The following is an 8218-nucleotide window of genomic DNA, read 5'->3' on the forward strand; positions in this document are numbered from 1 at the left end:
TATATATGTATTCGATAAGCGATAGCACAATGGCTATTTCGTGAAAATCAACGACAGCTCTTTTAGTTTGATTTCGATGGCCGTACGGTGAGGAAGTGTCGCACGCGCGCTTAAAACAGAGTACCAAAGAGTGCGTGCGACACGTGTTCACCGTTCAAGCATTGAAATCAAACTAAATAAATAATTGATTTTGCTTTCGTGCTCGCTACGCGTTCGTGTTTACTAACACATTCTCAATTTGATAACCGTGTAAATGTAGTGGTGTCCACCGCTGTTTGTGATAGAGATCCAATTTTATGTATTTGGTCTGTTGCTAACACCGAACCTTTACGAACCTTTTCGAACCTTTTCGAAACTTTTCGAACCTTTTCGGATCTTTTTTACAAATATCCGTTACGGTTTTTTTTTGATTTAGTCGCCAAGCCCGCGATAAAATCTATGCAATAGCTTAAAATTTCGAAGTTTGTCCTTTAGTTTTTGACAATTTTTTTTTTGTATTTTTCTACAATTTTTCAAAGTTGACGAATTATTGTGAAACACCCTGTTACTCTGGCAAGCTGTATTTTAAATTGCCCAAAGTCTAAATAATTAGCTTTCAAGTGCAGTATAAATCTTTAAAATATCTTCATTTGTTCGAAAGTTATAATTTTTGCATAGTAAAAATTCAAAAGGCGCCATAGTGCGTCGGTGGAGTTGTATACGGCGCCACAAATCGGCGTAATCATTAACAAAGGGAAATATTTGAACGGCTCCGGCTCGCGCTAGTACACCGGCTCGAACATTGGTCCTTCGAGCCGGAACATCAAGTGTTCAATCAGGGTTCGGCTACATCAATCCTATTCCTTCCCATTCCTTAAATTTCTATTGCATTCAATTTTACTAAAATTGTATACTTTGGAGGCAATAGTCAAGTTGCGTTGCGGTTTGGATTTACAAATGTACATATCCGTTTCACTACATAACCTACAAAATTAGAATCGAGTCCGTTAAGTCTCCCTATCATCCCTCCTCTATCATATGATACGAATTTAAACGTAGCGCTTTTATGCGAACAATTTAAGAAGCGTAGTTCGATCAAACGTAGGCTAACACTATTCTCAAAATGTCTAGCCTCATTTGAGGGCGCACAATTAACAACTAAACAATTATCCGAAATTAAGTTGCGAATCGACTCAGCCAAGTCACTGCTGAGCGAATTCAATTCCTTTCAAACCTTAATTAAAGAAGCAACCCCCGAAAGCGACATTGAGCAACAATGAGACATTCGTGAAGCATTTAAAATGTCTACTATATTTCTATGGCTAATATTTCAAGCCTCTTAGCAGCCAATAATAAATTTGATCGGCGTGGTAATAGTCCTAAATGAACCTCTCAATAGTTGGTTAGGCACCTTCGTGACACCTTTCATTCAATGATACATAACTTTTCCCAATTAGATAACATGCAAAAATATCATTATTTGCGGTCATCGTTAACCGGCACAGCGGCACACTATTTGATTGCTTGGGATTTGCTTACTAATCGGTTCAATAGTACAAAGTTACTAGTACACAATCACGTTAAGTTTTAATTTCCAATACAGCCTTTAAACAAAGAGTCTTCTGCAAGCATTAGGAAGTTAGTTGACACCGTTCTTAAGAATCTCCGTGCATTAAAAACCTTTAGGGAGCCAACAGACCAGTGGGATACATTACTTATATATATCGTTACGAAGCTAGACAGACAGATCGAGAAAGAATGGGAACAATATACAAATGAGTTTTCCAGAGAACCGGGTAAGGCTATAAAATTAGAGCAGCTACTAAACTTTTTGAAAGATAAAGCAGACAGTTCATGAACCCAACAAAAGTCAATCTGGAACAAAGCTGCATGTGTTTGACCCATCGACTGAAAGTAAGTTGGGTTCGAAGCAAAATGGATTTCGTTTATGCTATATGCCTGTGCTAAATTTTTAAATCTATCCGTAGGATACTGGCATAAATTCGCATGTAATAAACGCTTGTGTACAAATCATTTGTGTGCAAAGAACGATATATCCGAATGTCTTTTCGGTTCCTGCAGGCAATGCAACAAAAAGCATAACAGCCTGATCCACGGGTATTTTAGTGGCGAAAATTCCCTTTTATCTGTAATTGCACCTGAGTTTACATTCACGCCCGATAACAATACGTCAACGGCATTACATCCCCCGGTTTATATGGGGTATAAACCGGTTTATCCATAAACGTACAATTGTTTTTATTTTACAAAATAATTTTGTAGTCAATAAGGAAAATAATTAATAATTAATTAATTTAATAAAATAATTAATAGACTACAAACTTAAGGTTCTACTATTTGATAATTGAATAGCGCTTATTTTGTTTTAGAGAAATTACTTTCGAAGCTTGAATCAGAAGGCAGCAAACGCAAAAGTAAACAAATTGAAAGGCTTAAAAACGATAATTTATTCAAACATTATACTATTACAAATTTAAAAGATATTGAAAATAAAACTTTAAAATCATTAGAAATTATTCTAACAGATCCAGTGGAGACATTATCAGACGAGGACACAAAACTAAAACTAATGAAAATGTACCATAACGACCCAATTTCGGGTGGACATTGCGGAATGAAAAAACTTTACGCAAAACTACGAACAAAATTTGATTGGAAGAACATGATTCGTGGTATATATCGAAATATATCAAAAGTTGTAATGATTGTCTTTTAAACAAGGTCAAAGCTAAAACGAAAGAAAAACTTGGTTTAACACCAACACCTTGTAAACCATTTGACGTATTATTCGTAGATACAATAGGACCTCTTCCTGAGTCGAAATACGGAAACAGGTTCGCAGTTGCCATGATTTGTGACATCTCAAAATATTTTGTAACCGTTGCTATACCAGACAAATCTGCAAAAACAAATTCTTCAGCAATTTTCGAAACATTTATTTTAACCTACGGCGTAATGAACGCCATAAAATCAGATTTAGGCACAGAATTTAAAAATGAATTATTTGAGGAATTAACTAAACTTATATATATTAAACATAATTTTTCAAATGCACACCATCACGAAAATGTTGGTAAAATTGAACATAATCATAGAGTTTTTAATGAATATTTACCGGCCAGTTCAACCTACGTGCATATTTAAACAATACTTTTTATGATTGCGGCATTTATTTAAAATACTTTACTTTCCTACACATTACAACAACTAGCAGAGTTTTGACAATAAATTTTCTCTCTTTGAGTTAATATTTTTTAACTTTAACTTTAAATTTAACTTTAACCTTAACTTTTTTTTTAATATTCACTTTAACTTTAATTTAACTTTAACTTTAACTTAACTTTAACCTAATATAAACGCACGCAAGTCATTTTCTGTCAAAAATGTCTCATACACATACAACTTGTATGAGAGCAACTCAAATTGAATTTGCTGCGTGAAACCCCAACTCGATTTCCAATTTTTGTTCTGCGTGACATTTAGATTTGACGTCTGCACACATACTTTACATTGTCGCAACGCATGCTTATTTGGGTTAGGGCAAAAAACGCCGGTTGTTTGCGTGCGCTAAAAAACGCAGTGCGGTTTTATTAGGTTGGCTTGTAAGCGACCATATATGTATTCGATAAGCGATAGCACAATGGCTATTTCGTGAAAATCAACGACAACTCTTTTAGTTTGATTTCGATGGCCGTACGGTGAGGTAGTGTCGCACGTGCGCTTAAAACAGAGTACCAAAGAGTGCGTGCGACACGTGTTCACCGTTCAAGTATTGAAACCTTTACGAACCTTTTCGAGCCTTTTCGGATCTTTTTTACAAATATCCGTTACGGTTTTTTTTGATTTAGTCGCCAAGCCCACGATAAAATCTATGCAATAGCTTAAAATTTCGAAGTTTTTCCTTCAGTTTTTGACAATTTTTTTTTTGTATTTTTCTACAATTTTTCAAATTTGACGAATTATTGTGAAACACCCTGTTACTCTGGCAACCTGTATTTTAAATTGTCCAAAGTCTAAATAATTAGCTTTCAAGTGCAGTATAAATCTTTAAAATATCTTCATTAGTTCAAAAGTTATAATTTTTGCAAAGTAAAAACTCAAAAGGCGCCATAGTGCGTCGGTGAAGTTGTATACGGCGCCACAAATCGGCGCAATCATTAACAAAGGGAAAGATTTGAACGGCTCCGGCTCGCGCTAGTACACTGGCTCGAACATTGGTCCTTCGAGCCGGAACATCAAGTGCTCAATCAGGGTTCGGCCACATCAATCCTATTCCTTCCCATTCCTTAAATTTCTATTGCATTAAATTTTACTAAAATTGTATACTTTGGAGGCAATAGTCAAGTTTCGTTGCGGTTTGGATTTACAAATGTACCTATCTATTTTACTACATAACCTACAAAATTAGAATCGAGTCCGTTAGGTAGGTAGGTTGAACTGGCCGGTCCATGAGGACCTCACTTAGACTGATTGAGTCCGTAGTGTTACCAGAAGTTTGTTTTAACGACCAAACTGAAAAACCCTATAAAAAACCAGGACATATGTTATAAAATAACTCCGTCCTCTTGGCAAATACTAGAAGCTTCCTAGGACTTAAGCCACTTGCTGCTTCTAGATCTGACAGCTGTATCACTCCTAGTAGCTGGAGTCTTAGCCTGGCAAGTGCAGGGCACGAGCACAGAACGTGCTCGATCGTTTCCTCCTCCAACCCGCACTTCCTACATCTGCTATCACTGACCAAGCCTAGTTTAAAGGCATGTGACGCCAGAAGGCAGTGTCCAGTCAGAATACCCGTCATGAGTCTACAGTCCTCTCTTTTTATTGATAGGAGCAACTGTGTTAGTCTAAGGTTGTAAGACCTACACATAATCTTCGACACTTTACAGCCCCGCGCTTGAACCCACGCCTTTCCCGCTTGGTCGATCATGTGCACCTCTCGCCTTCGTTTAATCTCGCCCAATCTAATTGGGACATCTACGGAGCAAGCTTCAAGGGATGCGCCCTTTTTAGCTAGTTCGTCCGCTTTTTCATCCCCATCTATTCCCATATGCCCTGGGACCCAATATAGATGTATGCTTCTCCCTGTCCCGATTCTCTCCAGAGACTGCTTACACTCTAACACGCATTTAGATGCTGTGCTATGCGAGATTATTGCCTTAAGTGCTGCTTGACTGTCAATATAAAAGTTAACACGGTTGCAGCTTAAGCTATTCTCTTCCAGGGTTTCTACTGCTTTGGTTACGGCTAATATTTCCGCTTGGAAAATGCTACAGTAATCCGGCAGCCTGTAGGATCTGCTTATTTCCGGATCAGCGCAGTATACCGCATACCCTACTCCTTCCACTACTTTGGAACCATCGGTGTACACATGTATCGCCTCGTCCGCCATTTGCGCACCCTTGTGCCAACCGTCCACCTCTATTGTGGCCTTAAGATCTCCCTCGAAGCGCAGATAGGGAATCATGTAGTCTGTTCGTCTTGTGATTGATGACGCTATACTACTATGGCCATATGGTCGGCACTCAAGCTGCCCGAAGCACCGAGCCTGGTTGTGGTCGTTAACGCTTTGTTCTTTGCTACCAGGTCTACAGGTGGGATGTGCAAAATGGCATACAGTGCAGCCGTCGGGGTTGCTTTCAAGGCTCCCGTAATGCTAAGCATCGATAGTCTGCATACCCCCTCTAATTTTTGAGGTATGTTGTTTTTTGTGTGACTTTCCACCAAACAAGGACTCCATAGTATAGAAGAGGGCTTACAATCGCTGTAAAAACCCAATGAGAAAGAGAGGGCGATAGGCCCCACGTACACCCCAGCATTCTTTTACATGCATAAAGTGCCGTTGAGGCCTTCTTGACCCTCTCCTCCACGTTGAGCTTCCATGACAGCTTACTGTCTAGGATGATTCCTAAATATTTTGTACAAGGTTTTTCCTGTAAGGTTATCCCTCCTAACTTAGGTCTGGTCCAATTTGGGACCTTGTACCTCTTTGTAAACAAGACCATATCCGTCTTCTCCGCATTGACTTTCAACCCGACATTATATGCCCAGGTATGAATATCGCGAAGCTCCCGATCCATCAAAGAACTAATCGTTGGAAGGCACTTTCCACGTATGACAATTGCAACGTCATCTGCGTAAGCCGTAAGTTTTACGGGTCCCTCATCGAATTGCCTGAGCAGTTGGTTGATGACCAGCGTCCACAGCAGAGGTGATAGCATCCCTCCCTGCGGCGTGCCCCTGTCCACTGATTTCGTGGCCTCGTACAATCCCCATTTAGATGTAATCTTTCTGCAATTTAACATGCAGCCGATCCATCTAATTAAGGCAGGATGTACTTTAATGTAATTAAGACCATCCATAACCGCCCATTTTGCAACATTATTGAAAGCCCCGGCAATGTCCAAGAAGACTCCTAGAGCGTACTCCTTATATTCCAGGGATTTCTCTATGGTTATTACCACCCTATGCAATGCGGTGTCTACCGACTTGCCTTTGGTGTACGCATGCTGTGTTGTGGAGAGCAGCTTTTCATCCACGTTGGACTTTATGTACACATCTATCAGCTCTCAAAGGTTTTGAGCAGAAATGATGTTAAGCTAATGGGTCTATAGTCTTTGGAATACATGTGACCGATCTTCCCCACCTTTGGTAGAAAAGCTACAGGAGCAGTTCTCGAAGAGTGCGTTACACGATTCAGTCGTATGCACCCATCGAATATTATTTTAAGCCATTCCACGACCGCCCTACTTGAGACTTGTAGCATGGCCGGGAATATACCATCTGGGCCCGGCGATTTAAATTTAGAAAACGTCTTCACTGCCCACTCGATCTTGGTATCGGTCATCAAGCCCGGCACTACTAGCTCCGTGATCGAAGTGTGAGTGATGTCTGCTGGCTCCTCTAAACCGTCTCCCGATGGGAAATGTGTATCGAGAAGCACCTCAAGGGATTCCTCACTATTACGTGACCATTCCCCATTCTCTTTCTTTATTAGTCCCTGGACTACGTTTCCCTTTGCTAGGACTTTTTTCAACCGTGCTGTTTCGCTGGAGCATTCTATGTCCGTACAGAAACTTTTCCATGAGTTTCTCTTCGCCCTGGTAATTTCGCGCTTGTAGATCCTCAGTAGATCCCTGTACTCGTCCCGACACGCTTCGCTTTCCGCGGTCTTTGTGAGCTTAAACATTTCTTTTACCTGTCTTCTTAGAAGACCCAGCTCATTGCTCCAGCTTGGCGGCTTTGCTTTTCCTCTGAATCTTCTTAAAGGGCAAGCTTATAACAGCAGTCATAAGCGTCTTTGTTAGGAATTCATTCGACTCCTCCAGTTCCTCTACATTAGCAACCTCTTTGGGTTGTCCCAGTTTTGTTTCTACATGTTTCTGGAATTTAGTCCAGTTCGTTGATCTAGGGTTTCTTAAGGTTCCTCTCTTCTCTACCCTCTTTAAGGGGATGTTGAAGCTGATATACGCATGGTCGGAGAAGGATGGTCTATCAAGAACCATCCAATCATACCTTGATATATCACGCTCGGAGCTCAATGTAATATCCAGAATATTGCTGGATGTTGGACCAATGTATGTAGGGACATTTCCCCTGTTGGCTATCTGCAAATTTGTTTGCAGGATGTAAAACAACAGAGATTAGCCTCTCTAGTTCGTATCTGCTCTTCCCCACGCATTGTGGTGCGCATTTGCAGCTGCGCCTATGACCAACCGCCCTTTGCGCCCTTCCTCCTGTACTAGCCTTTTGCACTCCATCGGTGGGACCTCCGCAGCATAATGCCTGCTTATTCTTTTGCTCAACGGCCACCGCTACGAGATCCTCAGTGGTGTAATTAGGCAGCATATATGAATGCAGCTGTTTCCTTACCATTACTACAGCTCGCACCCGTCCTTCCGTTTGCGCGTAGTGAACGCCAAACCTGCGCGCGCTAAATCCAGAAACCTTTCCTCCCGATGAGAGCCACGGCTCCTGGATCAGCGCCACGTCAAACGAACCCTCCTCAAGGGTTAGGAGGAGTTCGCTCGACGCCACTTCTCGAGTCCCTTAAGTCTCCCTATCATCCCGCCTCTATCATATGATATGAATTTAAACGTAGCGCTTTTATGCGAACAATTTAAGAAGCGTAGTTCGATCAAACGTAGGCTAACACTATTCTCAAAATGTTAGCCTCATTTGAGGGCGCTCAATTAACAACTAAACAATTATCCGAAATTAA

This window comes from Eurosta solidaginis, chromosome X (genome assembly GCF_040869045.1).
Source record: "Eurosta solidaginis isolate ZX-2024a chromosome X, ASM4086904v1, whole genome shotgun sequence".
In the NCBI taxonomy this organism is placed as follows: domain Eukaryota; kingdom Metazoa; phylum Arthropoda; class Insecta; order Diptera; family Tephritidae; genus Eurosta; species Eurosta solidaginis.